We start from the raw sequence: 16,953 nt of genomic DNA on the forward strand, positions 1-16,953 counted from the left end.
TCCACTCTTCTCTATGCTACCATCTTAGATTCTCCTCACCTGTGCTGTTTTGTAAGCAATTTCCACATCCAAAATCATATACATAAATCTGGGAAGAAAGGAAGCATTTTAAGTGTGAAAGCACTGAGCCTTTTCCAGCCCCTTCTTCCTTTGTTAATGACATTGTATTCCTTTGTTCTGGAGTCTCCCAGAATGATGCAGGAAAGGTTTCCAGGTTACCTTGTCAGTCATTCCCTACTTTCCTTGCAAGCCCTTTTTCTTTTAATTTGCGTTCCTTGCAGTAAACTTTCTTGTTAGATATATTTCCACCCAAAGCCAGAAGCTAGGAACCTGTTTTATTCTTGAGCAGTTTTATTTTTTCCCAATTGCCCCCTTATTACCGCTTCTGAGAATTTAGCATTCTATTAAAACTCAATCTGCCACTTTAGAGGTTAATGATTAACTTTAATATGCCTGTGCCTTTAATTGTAATCTAGATTCTGGAAACAAATCAAATGTAATGGAAAGAATAGAATTAGGACAACTGGGCTCCAGTCCCAGTTCTGCCAATAACTAATTGTATGACTTTGGAAAGGCACTCAATTTCTTTGGAATTTCACCTACAAAAGAACATGGATGAAAGAGATAATCTCTAAATATCTTGTATCTCTCAAATTCTATGTTCCTATGAACAAGGAACACTCAAATTTAAAAGCTAACAGATTGCCCGTAGTAATTTTCTCAGCTAGTTAATTCCACTGTAGCCCACAAGAACCTGGGACAGCATTTCCTTCAACACAAGCCATCCTTTGAAAGAGTAACAGTGGGAAGGAGGAGAGCAGTGCCACTCCAGTGGGGAGCAGTCAGCTCGGAAGAGTCAGCCACGGGAGGAAATGGGACAATAATGAGGCAAATGAATGAAATCGCTTTGTCCAGCCCCTTTACTCCCTAAGAAAAGTTTCATTGAGACGGGAATGGGGGAAAAATAACAAGGCCCCGCAGAGCAGAGGCGTGAGGGAGATCCTGCCAGGTGGAAGTGATCAAATAACTCAGTGGATTGATCTATTTCCTTTAACCTCATCTTTTCCTCCTTTAAAAACATACTCTTTTCCTCCCCGTCCCATGGTGAAGCATAAAAACACTGGCACTTTCTTTTTCTTCTGTATCGATTCAGAGAAAGGATTCGTCTACATAAAGAAAAAAGAGATCAACCAGAAAATAGGCTTCTGTTCTGGGGGAAAGAAATGATGGGGGTGGGTGGATTGTTTAAAAATGACTGTTCGGTGGTGCACAATTCAAAAAATGACCCCTTGCAAATTTAAATCTAAAAAAGAACTACTTTGAGCTTAGGAGGCAGCAAAAAGCTGGTGAAAAACTGAGACACACAATGAGATTTAGGTTTTGTTTTGCTTTTGTTTTTGAGTCCTCTAATGGAGACTGTAAAAGAACTAGGAAAAGCAGGAGCTGAACTTTCAGATTCAGTGGTTCACAGCCTTTGGCAAAAAGTCTCTCTCTTTTCTTTGCCAGATATCTTTATGGAGTCAAAGTTGACACTAAAAGGCTGGCTAGGAAATTGATTAATCTATGGGCTTGTGTAGGAGTGAGTATCTGAAAGCCAATCAGTGATTTTTATGTGGAAAAAATACTGGTTTTATCAAAGGAGATGGGCTTAAGCATTTGGATTGCTTTTCTACAAACAAAGTCAAAAGAGTGAATAATTTTGCTGGTTTCAAAGCTCACATGTTGCAGTTATAAGCTAGGGTCTCTTGCTCCTTAAAAAAGAAAATGGATTTATTTAAATGTTCAGTGCATGGATTTTGAAAGACTCCCCACCCACCACCACCTCCACTAAGATCTCTGAAATTTATGCAGTGGGTGAAGGGTCATTTTCAAGGTCGTTCTGGCTTTGGTTTCCTAGCCCTACTTAATGAGCTCAGCTGATGAACCATCTCACTGAGTTGTGTTGTCTGATTCATACTGTGTAAACCTGACCTGCAACTCATTCCTTTCCCTTATTTTATTAATGAATAAACAAGCAAGCAAACAAATAAAAACCTTAACTCAAGTGTGTGTGTGTGCACACATGCATGAAATAGGCTTTATTGAAGGTTGGAAAATGTAGATTGTATTAGAGCTCAGCAAATATTCAAATGTTTGTTTTTCCCTCCCCTTCTCTGAAGAATATACTACTATTCTCAATTGATGCTGACCTTGGCCATGTGTCTTGGTTTGCACAATGGAATGTGAGCAGATGTAAGCTACATCAGAGCAGAGGCTTCAGAGGCTTTAAATGTGCTTGCCCAGTCAGGCTTGGCTGCTTGTGCTCCTGCACTCCACCATGAGAAGGGCATACCCCAGATAAATGCTGCTTCAGCCAGGGCTCCCAAATGAAACCAGAGGAAGCAGACCTGAATTTGATCCACAGCCTGGAGCAAAGATATTGCAGCCAACCCACAGACTTGTGACCAAAAAAATATTTGTTATTGTAAGCCACTGAGATTTGGGGGGCTGTTTGTTATGCAGCATTATTTAAGGAAAAGCTGACTTATTCAGAGAATTATCTGGGAAAGAAGGCTTATATCACAGTAATACAAACCTTCAAGTTAAACATCAGGCATCCTTATTCTTAAAAAAAAAATCCTTTGGATTCCACACCCCCAGGTTTGTCATAGGCCAGTTCAACATATGAAATTCCCCAGCCCGAAGAGTCATCACAATGGCTTATATTGTTCTCCTCCCAATTCTTCTCTCTTCTACATTTTTCTTTCAAGAGTCCTACCCCATCCCCAATTCTAAAATCCCCTAAATAGATTATGGAGAGTAAATTAAGTCAGTGTTCTTCAACCCCTGTCCTCAGACTCAGCTGTAGGCCCACCTTTTCACATTCAAGCCCACTAAGGAGCCCAGCAGAACAGGGTCCTCTCTTTTAATAGCAGCATTCTTATAGAAGGGCAGTGTTGTTTTGCTCACGATTTTTCTTTCCGTTATGTACGTCTGCAAGAAAGAGATAGATAGTGTTAAACTTGCAATGAAATCAAGAGAGATCTCTATAGGATTCCAGACGTGAAGTCATGTTATATTCTCTCCTGTTTCCTCTTTCCCTGGCCTCTTTCCATATTCCCAGTTCTTCTCTTTTCTTCCAAGCGAATATTTTCTTCTTTGGCTATGGGGAAGTGCTATGGATTGAATTGTATCCTCCCCAAAAGATATGTTGAAGTCCTAATTCTCAGTACCTCAGAATGTGAACTTATTTAGAAATTGAATTACTACAGATAGAAGTAGGCAAGTTAAAATGAGGTCATACTGGAGGAGGGTGGGCCCTTGATCCAGTGTGACTAGTGTCCTTATAAGAAGGGGAAATTTGGACACAGATGGAGAGAGGGGAGAACACCATGTGACAACTGACGCAAAGAATGCCATGGATGCTGGCTAGCTGCAGCCAGAAGCCCAGACAGAGGCATGCAACGGAGTCTTTAGAAGAAGCCTGGCCCTGCCAACACCTTGATTCTGAATTTCTAGCCTCCAGAACTGTGAGACAATAAGTTTCTAAGTCACCCAGTTTGTGGTACTTTGTTACAGAAGCCCTAGGAAACTAAAACAGTGTTCCCAGTTAGCAAGGAATGTTCTCTCTTTTTTCCCCTTAAAAGTTCAAATTCCATTAAACAATGAGAACTTGGCCATTAATAATTGAGACTACGCCTGGGAAACACACCCACGGAAGAAGCTAACAGCAGTGCTTTCAGGATAATAAAGCAGAAAAGGATCATCCTCAGTACAATGATTTCCTTGTTCTATTTTCACAATCTCTCAAGGGGGAACAGGCAAGCATTTTACCAAGATCCAGCAACAATTCTAGCACCCCGGGTAGTGTGATTATTTAGGCCAAGAACTAAATAACACATAGCTTTTGAAATAAATGCCATAATGGCCTTTGAAATTTAAAAGCTACTTGATTTTATTCTAAAATTAGAAGGTTGAGTTTGGCCTTAATTTTCTAATCAGTGGGGCGATTCTGTTTCAGCCACGAATCACGAACTGACTGTTCTAACAAAACAGAATAGGAGAGTGGGCCGAGGAAGTAGATTGTTGACTCCCTTTAAACAAAAACAAAACAAAAAACATTATGGGAACAAAAGAGGGAGGGAGGCTTTTCCTACTTCTTCTTTTTCAGATTTCCAAAAGCACTTTACTCCTAAGAACACAAGATAATTTTTCAAATTTATAAATCACAGAGTAGGCAATCATCTCAAGCATCAAAATAGTGCTAAAAAGTAGGGCAGCTGGCTCAAGGAGGAAAAGAGGAAGGCTGGGAAAAGATGTATTAAGCACCCTGATATGCTTCAGAGTCCTTATGCCAGTCAACATTAACAGGGCAATTGACTGGATAAAGGGGGTGGGGTGCGGTGGAAAAGGGAATTAAACTCAGAATCTTTCAGGAATCTGGAAGGATGCAGGAGACGTGCAGAACCAGTGCCATTCTCCGTGATTCATGAGGTTCCTCCTACCTCACAATGTACATCCAAGCACCAAGGATCATCCACACCAATCCCCAAGGACCAGTCACAGCAATCAATAATAACTAACTGCTTAATACCTGGCCCCCCTCCTTCTCCATCTCTTACGTTTTTAGTCAGCTGTCACCTGAAATTAGTCTCTGAACTAATCTCTAACCTGTCTGTTATACCACCACCACTACCAACACACACACACACACACACACACACACACACACACACACACACGGCTGCAACAAGAGTGACCTTTTTCAATCACAAATATCACTCTGTTAATCCTCTGCTTAAAATCTGTCAGCAGCTCCCCGTTGCTCTCCAGGATCTGGTTCCTCTCTATATCTCCAGCCTCATGTTTCATGGCCTGGAGCTCCCAAAATGCACCAACCAACCTTCGTGGAGAATGTGCCCATCACTGTCTTGATAGTGTCTTATACAGGTTTTCTTAGATTTTAATCAATATATAGTATATTAAAAAGCAGAAAGGAAGGATCCTTTCTCCAACCTAGACCATGAAAATGTTTGGCCCAGTTGGCAAAATTGCCATTCACGGTCATATTAAATATAGCACTCGAAGGAAATTTAAGAAGAGGAAGTGAGTGTCTTTTAAATGGGTGCATGTGCTCAAAACCATTTGGGAAAGAATAACGAGACCCTACGTTACTCCCTTGGATCCTCCTTGCTTATTATCCATTTCCAAGTTCCAGCAATAAGCCCAGAGACTCCTGCTTCTTTTCGTTCCTGTTTGTACAATTCTTCCTCAGCTCATCATGGTTTATATATCATTGGATCATAAGTGCAGAAATCTATAAGGAACATTTCGACAAAGGTTGGAAGCCAGTGGTCAGCCTAAACCAACTCATCCTCTGAGAGATGATGGGAAGTGGAGAGCTAAGGCTTGAATTGGAGGCGTGATAAAAGAACGCAAAGGTTAAGCCACTTGAATCAAAGACTTCTGCCTCATATCAGCTGGGGCAGCTTGTTTTGATGGTGCTGTGGAGAAATCCCAGCCCCAAAGTTATTTGGTACACTGTATTGAAACTTCTTGCTGCCTTGTAAAATGAAACGAATGCCACAAATATTGGTTGAATGTTGTTCTGCCTGCTATGAAGCACGAGATGGTCTCTGTCCTCAAGAATTTGATTAATAACAATAATCATTATTATTTTTTAATTGCAAACAGGTATCAGACAGGCTAAAATATTTGCTCCTTACAGAACTTCTATGAGATTGTTTCTATCACCACCCCATTTGCAAATTCTTAGAAGGTTCAATAGCACCCCAAGTCACAAAAATGGTAAGTGACAGCACTTAAAATCTCCTTCATGAGAAATAGCAATAATAATAAAAATTCTGAAACAGTTTAAATTAATAACAAATGTCCTTGAATAGATAAATGAAAGAGAGAAAATCCTAAAGAACAAAAATTTGCAACAAGAAGTGAGAGAACAAAAGAGGGGACTTCAGTCAGGCAATATTTAATTTCTGTAAATGGGAGGGCAGGAAATTTTTACACCATTATACTTAAGAGGTCAATTTATACACCAGGTTGTAATTCAACCCACACCCAAGCTGGTGATTCTAACCAGTTAGAACTTAAAATAGAAAATCGCTAAATAGGACCAAGAGTATGGCAGTGAGAAACTATGAAGAAAAATTTCAGATGATTATTTTTTAAAACTGAGTATTTTGATAAACTAGATCAGATTGAATTGAGTCATTCATTCATTCATTCAACAAATAGGTATTGAGTTCCTACTATATGCCAGTCTGTGCTAGGCACTGGGGATATATAGGAAAAAAAAAATACAGGTTAATTTCAAAGAACTTATATTCATATCATTTTCCTACATGTATATACTCTACATTTTTACTGGTGATTTTGAAACTTAACTGGGTTGATAACCTAAAGAATGGTACAGAAAATCAGACAGAAGAACTACTAGAGAGAAATAAAGGGCAAATAAATGCCTAACAGACACCTTTGAAAGAAACTCTCAGGGCCCTTGAACAAGCAGCTTGAGAAGTGTTACCAGCAACAGCGGACAAGAGAATATTCCTCTTGCTAAGGTTATGGGCCAGTTTTGTCCCAAATATAACACATTGGTTATCTTCACCAGTGTTTTCTTCCTCAAATTCAAATTAGAAAGCTCTCAAAACCAGACAAAATGAGAGCACTCCCTCTAGCTTGAATAATTTCTGGAAAGCTTAGATGTTCTCAGCAAGTCAGTGAAAGCAGTTGCTGCAATTCTAATTAACATCTCTGAATTTGCCTGCTGTAGTTCCAAACCCTACCCTGTCTTAAAAGACATGACCTCTGTGAACTGTGTATGGGGCCATTTTTCATATTATATTCCCAATTATGCACCTACCAAAGGGTAAGAGAAGTGTTTTGTTTTTCTATAAAAGTATTATACTGGTCTTTCACAATGAGGAAAGACTCAAAGCAAAAATTAGTGTCTACAACAAAAAGCTGCTTGGTGTTAAAAGCTTTTATTTCTTTTTTTTTTTTTTTTTTCATAATTGTGGGTTTGTTTTGTGTGTGTGTGCATAACTGATTTTCTTTGCATTTTTATGCTCTCCCTGTGTGAGGCTTTTCCGGGAGATAATGACTGGATGAGGTTAAAGGTTCTCAACTTCTCCAGCTGTTCAGTACTTGCCAGAAGCTACTCTTTATTCAATTGTTACTGTTATTATTGTTTATTGTTAGGGTCCGTTTCCCCTGAAAAATGTCTCTCTCACTTTGAGAAAGTGGAGCTCATTAGCGCAGAAGGAGGGCCTGGCAGATGACTTTCCTTTAGGAACCAGTATGGCCTGAAGAAGTCCACTTAAAATCATCAGTGACCTGTCACTCAGAAACAAAGGTGAATTCTCAGCGGAGCATTTACCTCTAAAACAAGATCTGGACCATTTTTTGCAAACAAACCACTAGCAAGCTTAGCAGCTGTAACCCACCATCCAATACAGCAGTCAGCTCTGGAGTAATTTCCTTCTCATACATCCTTACACCTTCTCAAAGGGTAAGGCCTGGGTTTGGCCCACCAGCCGCACATTCTCCTCTTCCCTAGTCCACAGGGCAATTTTTCATAGATGTCCACTTTGGAGGATGCTGCCTTTCACTATGGGACTCCTAAGGCATCACATCCGCCTTAAGTGCATTTTTCCCTAGCATGGAGTACAGTGCCTGTGCAATAATTATCTTTCGCAGATGTCAGCATGCTTTTTCTTTAAATGCCAGAGAATAAATATTTTAGGCTTTGCAGGCCAAATAGTCTTGGTTGCAACCACTCAACTACTCTGCTTTGTAGCTCAAAAGCAGTCATAGACAACATGTAAATGAATGGGTAAGACTAGATTGGGCCCACATGCCACACTTTGCCAACCCCTGATCTATTGAATAAATCAATGACATCAGAGAATTTGCTTTTCCATATAAGTGAGTATTCCAAATAAATGAAATGCTCTTTTTTAAGTCCATAAAAGTTTTGTTTTATTTTTGCTTTCACTATTTTAGTTTAAATCTATCTGTAAAGTACATTTATAGAATGGCCTACCTTCTTAAAAAGCATATTCAAAACAACTTTTTCCCCACATGACTCAGGACCATCATTAAGGCTATTATTTTACAATGCTAAAATTCACCAACGTCCTCTGAGAGTTTCTGGCTGCATTGGGGTACTTAACCCAACTCCAGAAAGTCCCCAAATTCTATTGTTTCTAGTCATTGCATCTCTTTAGATTTTTCTGCCTCCTGTTTGTCTGGTGGGCTCTTAGCACTTTCTTTTCCATTCTGCCAGCATGCCATTGGAAGAATTGCACTGACTTTTCAAGACGTAAGTTCAAGGAATATCCACAATATTCTCCATTTCTTCTTTCCACAGAGCCCTGGGATACATTGTTCTGTTTGCCAATGAGAGATTATTCCTCTTCTATCATATTCCTTGGCCACTTTTGAAAAAAGCATTGGAGAATCTGACTTTTTCCTAAAATTATCTCTTTCTTGTAATGCCAATACAGGCAATAGAAACCACACACACACATTACCAGAATTTTGTTTTCCAATCTCTTTCTTTAGAACCACAAGTTCTTTAGCACCTGACCTTCCTCCCAGATTATCATAGGCAACCATTTCACCAAATGCTTTACCTCTGCATAACATGGACCACCATCTTTCCAGCCTCTGCTATTGATTTCTTTGCCACCCATTGCCCAAACATTAAGCTAATTCCACATATTTTAACTTTGTCATTAAGATAACAGCCCAGTTTTGGTGTCAGGCTAACCTATGCTGTGTCCACAAACAACCCCAAACTTGAAACAGTAAATCCAGTGTGGGAAAGTCAGGGAATGGAATGCCTGCCTACTCCTTAGAGTCTTTCAGTGTTTCAGTTCTATATTGCTTAGAGACAAACCATCCCCAAGCTTAGCAGCTTAAAACAACCATCATTTATTTAATTTATTAAGCTCATGACTGTGTGAGCAACAATTTGGGCTGGTATCAGCTAGGTTGTTCTGCTGGTCTCAGATTTGACTTACTCATGTGTCTATAGCAGTGACCCTCAACCAGGGTAATTTTGCCCCCCCCCATGAGACACTTGGCAATGTCTAGAGACATTTCTGACTGTCACAAATGTCAGGGAAAGGGGAGGTGCTACTGGCATCTAATGGGTGGAGGAAAGGGGTGCTGCTAAACATCCTACAATGTCCAGGGTTGCCCCCCACAACAAATAATAATCCAACCCAAAGTGTCAGTAGTGCCAAGTTTAAGAAACTTTTATCTCTGGGCAGCTGGTAGTTGATTGCCTCACACACAAGTAGAAAGGTAGCTATTAGCTAATGAAATGAGGGTAAATGGGCCACGTATCTCTCACCATCTAGCAGGCTGAACTGGCCTTATTCACCTGCTAGACGTTGCAGAGTTCCCAAGAGCAGCAAGGGCTGGAAAGCCCCAGTGCACAAGCACTTTTTAAGTCTCTTTTTGAGTCGAGTTTGCTAATTCCCCACTGGCAAACCAAGGACCAGATTACCTCAATAATAATTCAGAAAGGGGGAGTATGACCAACCCAATTCAAAGCACGGAGAAATAGTCACCATCTCTTGATGGAAAAAACTGCAATGTCATCTAGTAAAGACATGAACACAATAAGGGGAAGCATTTTTGGCCATTCTTTTACAATCTACCATATTCAGTATATTAGTCTTCTACTACTGCTATAACAAATTACCACAAGGTGTCTTAAAGCAACATGGCTTTATCTTATAGTTCTGGAGTTCCAAAAGCTGACACAGGTCTCACTGGGCTAAAATCGAAATGCCAGCTGGCCTGTATTCCTTTCTGGGGGTTCTAGGAGAGATCTGTTTTCTTGCCTTTTCCACTTTCTGAAGGTCACCTGCGTTCTTTGGCTCATGCCTCTCTTTTTCCATCTTCAAATCATCTCTCTGACCACTCTTCCCTCATCACATTTCTATATAATCTCAGCCAAGAAAGGTTCTCTATTTTTAAGGACTTGTGATTAGATTGGACCCACCCGGGTAATCCAGGATAATCCTCCCATCTCTAAACCCTTAACTGAATCACATCTGCAAATCACTTTGCCATGTAAGATAAAAAGTCACAGGTTCCAGGGGAATAGGGCGTGGGCATCTTTGGGGAGCTAATATTCTGTTGACCACACTCAGGAACACAGACTATGAAAGTTCATCACATTATGATGCTGTCAAGTCAACTCAAGAATTCAGAGTTCATCATTTCAGAGCAGGGCTTTCGCCTGAAGGTGACCCCTGCCTACATTTCTTTGGGCAAAGCAAATCACATGGCCATGCCTGACGTTAAGGAGGGAGAGAAGCATATTTTTCCTATATTCATGGAAGGAGAAGAGAGCGGGAAATATTGGCAAGCATCAGTAATATCTCCCTCAGAGCCTTTGGCTAAATTTAAGCAAGATTGTGACAGAATCAGACATGTAGAATAGAATGATACCTCTAGTGTCAGTGTAGAGGATGGATCAGAGGAAATCCATGTAATCAGGAAGAGTTTCTCAGAGGCTTTTGATGTAGTCTGGGGCCAGCGGGGTGTCAGAATAGGGCTGTGGCAGTAAGAATAGAACAAAGCAGTGCCCAGTAATTTACATAGGATATGCTAGCAATGACTACCTTCAAAATGAGTATTAAAGAAATACAAGTAATATATGGTTATCCAAAATTATCAGGGAATATGCTTTCAGTTACAAATGAGTTTCAGATAACTGCAGTTTAATTCTTCAAGTTGCAAATTTTCTATTTTAACTGCTTGGGGATAAAAATTTTTCTAAGTTGTTACACAGAGTATACTAAAATGGTTTTGGATGCTTCGAGCCCTCATTGTGAATATCAGTGCATATACTGAGCTTTAAGCAGAAAAGCACTCAAGGATCATGCAAGTGTGCAGATAAATTTTCCCTATCCTTTTTTTCCCTTTTTACAACTGTTCCAGTTTGCTAATGTTGCCTTATGCAAAATACCAGAAATGGATTGGCTTTTATAAAGGGGATTTATTTGGGTACAAAGTTACATACAGTCTTAAGGCCATAAAACTGTCCAAGCTAAGGCATCAACAACAGGGAAACTTCACAGAAGAATGGCCAATGGCATCTGGGATTTCTCTGTTGTCTGGGAAGGCATGTGGCTGGCATCTTCTTCCTTTGCTCCCAGGTTGTGTTTCAAAATAGCTTTCTCCTAGGACATTTCTCTCTTGGTGTCTGGGGGTATTCTCTTAGTTCCTCCCAGGCAAACTCTGGAGTAAAAAAAGTCTACTTTCAATGTCTGTCTTCAAAATGTTTCTCTTGGCTACAGCCAACATCAGGGGTCCACAACTCCAAGCGTGTCTAAGAATCAGTGTCAGCAAGCGTCTGGGCTTGTGTGGCTCTCTTTTAAAGTACGCCAGTGATTAAATCAGGACCCACATTGAATGGGCAGGGCCACACCTCCATGAAAATAATCTAAGCAATGGTATTACCCACGTTGGGTGGGTCACATCTCCACAGAAACAATGTAATCCAAAGATTCCAAACTAATCAACACTGATACAACTGCCCCCACAAGACTGCATTAAAGAACATGGCATTTTGGGGGACATACTACATTCAAACCAGCACAACATCCTTTCCAGATTCTCATCCCATCAAAAGAAAGTGGTTGAGGAAGGTAAGTTGTCATGGATACTAGAAAGTTCTGTAAAGTGAGTCTCTGAAAATTGTAAACTCAAGATACAATCACTGAGGTTGATAAACAGGTTCTGAAAATCAAACTGAATCTTTCTTGCATGTAAAAGAAAGCTGCAGCCTAAATACATCCAAGGAAAGAATATCTTAATAAAGGGGAAGTTGTTTGCATGGATGTTAGAAAAAGAAGAGCCAAAGAGCAGGAATGTCAGTCTATCACCAACTCTGTCCAGGAGCAGAGTGTGTCCTGTGCAGCAGACATGAGTATTCTGGTCCACTTGGTAGTTGTAGACATTTCAATAAATTAACTTCTACCATTGTAGTATACATCAGTCTCGTGAGTTTGGTTAGAGTGGGTTGCTAGGAGATTGATTCCCTCTTAATGTGCTGAAATTTCTGTTTCTGGACTATGTAGATGTCTTACTTTGTGTTCTGCCAAAAAGCAACACTTAAGATAAGAAGTTGGTATAGGTAATTTCACTGGGTAATCCCAGGAAGCAGAAATGATAAAATGATAAGAGTGAGCTAATGATGAAAGAGAAGCCAAAGTAAGGGTGCATTCTTGAAGATACTGCTTAAGTACACTGGGTCATTCTGAGAACCACACAGAAAGCCTCCTAGAATTGCCTGCCTGAAGGACAGGAAGCTGGAGCATTTATCCATTGGCTCTTGGACCCCACTGGTTGATGGTTGTCCCTAAGAATGTAAACCACACACACTTCCCAGCTGTGCTTGTGCATACCAAGCAAGCTCCTGGTTCCTTGGAGAAATCCCCAGGACAGAAAGTGGGAGGACACATGACTTATACTTGAAACAGGACTCTGTTAGCACAAGGGAAGCTGAGGTCACATAAAAGTCTCCACTGCAACTCTGGCTGAAAGCAAAGGTGTGCTAATGGCAATGTGACACATGGCCCAGGCCTATCTGCTTTGCTGGGCAAGGAGCAAACCCTGACCTTCACCCTGCATAGCTGTGTATTCGTAGGTACCTGTTCACTTTTCTTTCCCATCACATACTAAGTAAAGCATCACTTTAACAGCAACTTCACTTCATAGCCATGAGGACATTTTGTCTTGGTTCTTAAAGTACTATATTTAATCTGGAATTTAGAAGTTTCCATCTCCATCATAAAAATTGGCACTAGAGTTATCAAGTTGCCATGCTGACATTAAGCTGCTTTTTAGCTTCAAAAGCAAGTCTGCCAAGAAAGTTGAGCACCATCAAATAAGCCAAGCCTTGGGTCTGATTAAGTAAAAACTATCTTTAAACCACTTTTTCTTTGGGTGGGAAAAAAGTAACAAGATGGGGGCATAAAAGTAAATAATAATAATAATAATAATAATAATAATAATAATAATAATAATAATAATAATACAGGTCATCAGGAAAGACTATGCCAAAAGCATTGAGGACCTGAGAGCTTGTGCAAGAGGCAGGATTTGGTTCCCCCTTAGAAACTTGCCTGGTTACAGGGCATTGCTGAAGATTCATGGCTGCAGAGGGATCTGGGCAGCTGGGCTCTGCGCCCTCCATCTGGGCCAATGGGCTGTTATGTGCTCTATGAGCATAGACTTGGAAATAAAAACAAATCAGAATTCAAATTCCACCTTCACCACCTGCTCCCCTATGTGATCTTGGGCAAGTCATTTAACATCTCCAAACCTCCGAGTACTCATCAGTGTCAAACTTGCAGGACTTTTGTGAGAGTTAAATGAATAGTACAGGTAAAGCCCTTTAGACAGTACCAGATAGATTTTAAGTGCTTAATAAATAGAGTTTAAGAACAGTTTTGATTTTGCAAATTCAGAGCCAAAGAGGGACACAGGAAATGTCTAGCATGAGGTTCTGGCACAGGGTCAGTGCTTCATAAATTTTGGTTCCTCTTTCAGTTGTGGTTCATAATTGCTAGGAGCTTTACCAAAACTGTGCACCATAAGGCATGGTTCATTATTCTGAAATAAAATCTGGAAGATGAGTAGTTTGAGGGATGTTTTAAATTCTCTGGGAAATTTACAGTTAATAAAATAAGTGTTTCCATGATAAGGCCACATATAGGCCAGACACAATCTGGAGTACACACCATCTGTTCTGTCCTTTGGAACCCAGTAACCCAACCAAGCCTCTGCCTCCTCCCATCCCCATTCCCATCCCCATTCCCCCATAAGATTCTTATGCCTCCATATTTGCATTTGACCTGCTAGACCTGTCCTCATTTCCCTGGTCCCAGATTCTTCATCCTTACTCCAGCTCTAACTCCATTTCTGATTCCTTAGTATTTAGTATCTCTGAAGATTACACTTTTGGATTCTTTGAACTTGTTCCTTCATTCATACATTCAACAAATATTTATGGACAGCCCCTATGTGCCAGGCAATGTTCTAGATCAGGAATGCACTAAAATACAAGATGGATGTATCCCCATTCTAATGAATCTTCTATTCTAGTGCATCACCCACAAGAGAACAAATTAACACATAATCTCAGCTGCCCCACATTTTCTCAGTTAAGAAATCCTTCATTCCTGCCTCTCATCCTACAGAACATACAGCAGGGTTCTTCCCTGACCAAGGAGGCAGACTCAAACTTATGCTGTTCTTGCTTTTCATATCATGGACAACTTTTAACATTCTTTCACAAAAAGTTCAGGGGGCAAGCATGCCAAAATTTTTCCCTCTAGTGGAGAAAAGTAGAGGAAGAGGTGTGGAATTTTCTTTCCAAGGCCTACTCCAAGGGTAACAATTGCTTCATCTCCCCTAAAGAGGAATTACCAGCAATTACAACAGACCATTCAGGGTTCCACAGATGGCTATTAAGAGCCTGAAATAACGTTCAGTGAGATGTTTTATCTTCAGCACTGGATGATTTTCTATCCTTTTTCTGCTTCAAGGGAGCACCTGGGATACAGAAAGGCTTTCTGTAGGGAATAAGAAAAGAGGTCCATTAGATGAAATCATGGCTCATGGCATCCTCCATAACATACAGTAAAACCAATCTGAGATTTCTTTTACATTTTATGTGCATAACTTTTATGCTTTGTTATACTTCCCTGCTGCTTCTGCTGCCAAGATTCTGTACCAGTCAACCCCAGACTGTCCACTATTCTCCTGCAATCTATTAACCAACTTGGCTGGCCCTTCCCTGCTGGCTCCCTCCCAATAAAAGATATGACAACTCCTTCTCAGGCCAGCAGTCATTTTAAATGATAGCTCCCCAAATTCAGCAGGTGGTGAAAAGTTCCCTTAAAAAGGTATTTGGAATCACCATGGAGTCATAAACAGCTACTGAAAACTCCTCTCCAGAGAGTCAATGAAAAAAAGGATTCTGAATTGTTTGAAACTCTGGAGGAAGATATAGACTGGAGAAGCACCCTGCAGATGCCAAAATGAAGAAAGAAAAGAAATATCAGGTAGAAATCTTGCAGTCCAGACCAGCGAGGACTCTCCCCTCCCCCTCACTTGTGTTCAGTGCAGGAAAGGCACAGAACCAGCAGACAGGAACCCTCCCACCAGGGACAAATATTTTAAAATCTATTCCAGCAATGAGACATACCCCCACTGTTTTAAGACCTGAGGGACAGTGGAGGACAATTCAAGGTCCAAGTCAGTGAGGAACAAAGAGACTGAGAAAACATGGACAGAGACTGCTTTTCCAGCCCTGAGTCTGAAAGCTCTTCCCCCATCCTTGAAGGAAGCAGCAGCTGGTGGCTGTATCCTTGCCTTTGGGACAGCTGGAGTACTGGGTCAGCTGAGGGAGTACTCTGCCACAGGTGGAGTCCCACATCAAGCCGGATTTTGGTTGGCAAAGTGAGGGCATAGGAATCCTGCAGTTTCAGCTCACCTGTGTAAATGCAGCCTGGGCTCAGAGGCAAAGCAGCCTCTGAGGGTGATTATGTTACCAAACAGCACCATCTGCTGGACAATCTGGAAAGTGCAAGGAAAAGAAACCCTTTTAGGACCATACGAGCTGGTCTACGTGCCCCACACAGAAACCCAGCCCAGTTTTGGCTGAGAAATATGGACAACCCAACTGTCAAAGCAGGGCTCTAAAACAGACCCAGGTTTTGCCAATCAGCAGAAAACAGAGCACCAATGGAAGCCAGCAGATCTATATTACCACTCACAGTGAACTTGCTGGAGTTCCCAGTGCCTGCTTCCCATCCCTGTGGCAGACCACGGTGGGTGCCTGATTTGGGGAGAAGGCTGGGGGGAGAACCAATCTGACAACTAGCCAGTAAGACAAAGAAATATAGAGATCAAAGGAAACCAACAAGAAAACCCAAGGCAAAAGAGAGAAAACAACCTCCAGAATAAACTAATCAAGAAAATCATATGCCTAGATAGCAAAAAAAAAATCATGAACCATACCAGGAAAAATGAAGATATGGCCCAGTCAAAGGAACAAACTAACACCTCAACTGAGATTCAAGAGTTGAAACAACTAATTAAAGATGTTTAAACAAATCTTCTAAAGCAAATCAACGAGTTAAAAGAAAATGTGGCAATATAGATGAAGGATATAAAAAAGACACTGGGTGACCATAAGAAAGAATTCATAAGCTTGAAAAAATAAATGGCAGAACTTATGGGAATGAAAAGCACAATACAAGAGACGAAAACACAAAGGAAACATACAACAGCAGACTTGGAGAGGCAAATGAAAGGATTACTGAACTAGAGGACAGGACATCTGAAATCCTACACATAAAACAACAGATAGGGGAAAGAATGGAAAAATATGAGCAGAGACACAGGGAACTGAAAGACAACATGAAGTGCACAAATATATGTGTTATAGGTGTCCCAGAAGGAGAAGAGAAGGGAAAAGGGGCAGAAAGACTAATAGAGGAATTAATCAATGAAAATTTCCCAATTCTCATGAAATACAGAAAATTACAGGTTCAAGAAGCACAGCATACCCCAAAGAGAATTGATCCAAATAGACCTACTCCAAGACACCTACTAATCAGATTGTCAAGTTGTCAAAGACAAAGAAAGGTTTCTGAAAGCAGCAAGAGAAAAGCAATCCACTACATACAAGGGAAGCTCAATAAGACTAAGTGCAGATTTCTCAGTAGAAACTGTGGAGGCAAGAAGGCAGTGGTATGATATATTCAAGATACTGAAAGAGAAAAACTGCCAACCAGGAATCCTATATCCAACAAAACTGTCCTTCAAAAATTGAGGGACAGTTTAAAATATTTACAAATAAACAGACACTGAGAGAGTTCATGAACAGGAGACCTCTTCTATAAAAAATACTAAAGG

The 16,953-nt window shown here is 40.6% G+C and overlaps 1 long non-coding RNA gene across 1 annotated transcript; it reads right to left on the reverse strand.

Annotated features, from left to right (window-relative positions):
• Positions 1-2,047: 2,047 nt before the first annotated feature.
• LOC119533159 lies at positions 2,048-14,522 on the reverse strand. The gene is made up of 2 exons (XR_005216600.1): positions 14,475-14,522; positions 2,048-2,973 (listed from the first exon to the last, which is right to left on the reverse strand). It is a non-coding gene; the product is annotated as an uncharacterized LOC119533159 (long non-coding RNA).
• Positions 14,523-16,953: the final 2,431 nt, after the last annotated feature.

This window comes from Choloepus didactylus, chromosome 4, assembly GCF_015220235.1.
Source record: "Choloepus didactylus isolate mChoDid1 chromosome 4, mChoDid1.pri, whole genome shotgun sequence".
NCBI lineage: Eukaryota > Metazoa > Chordata > Mammalia > Pilosa > Megalonychidae > Choloepus > Choloepus didactylus.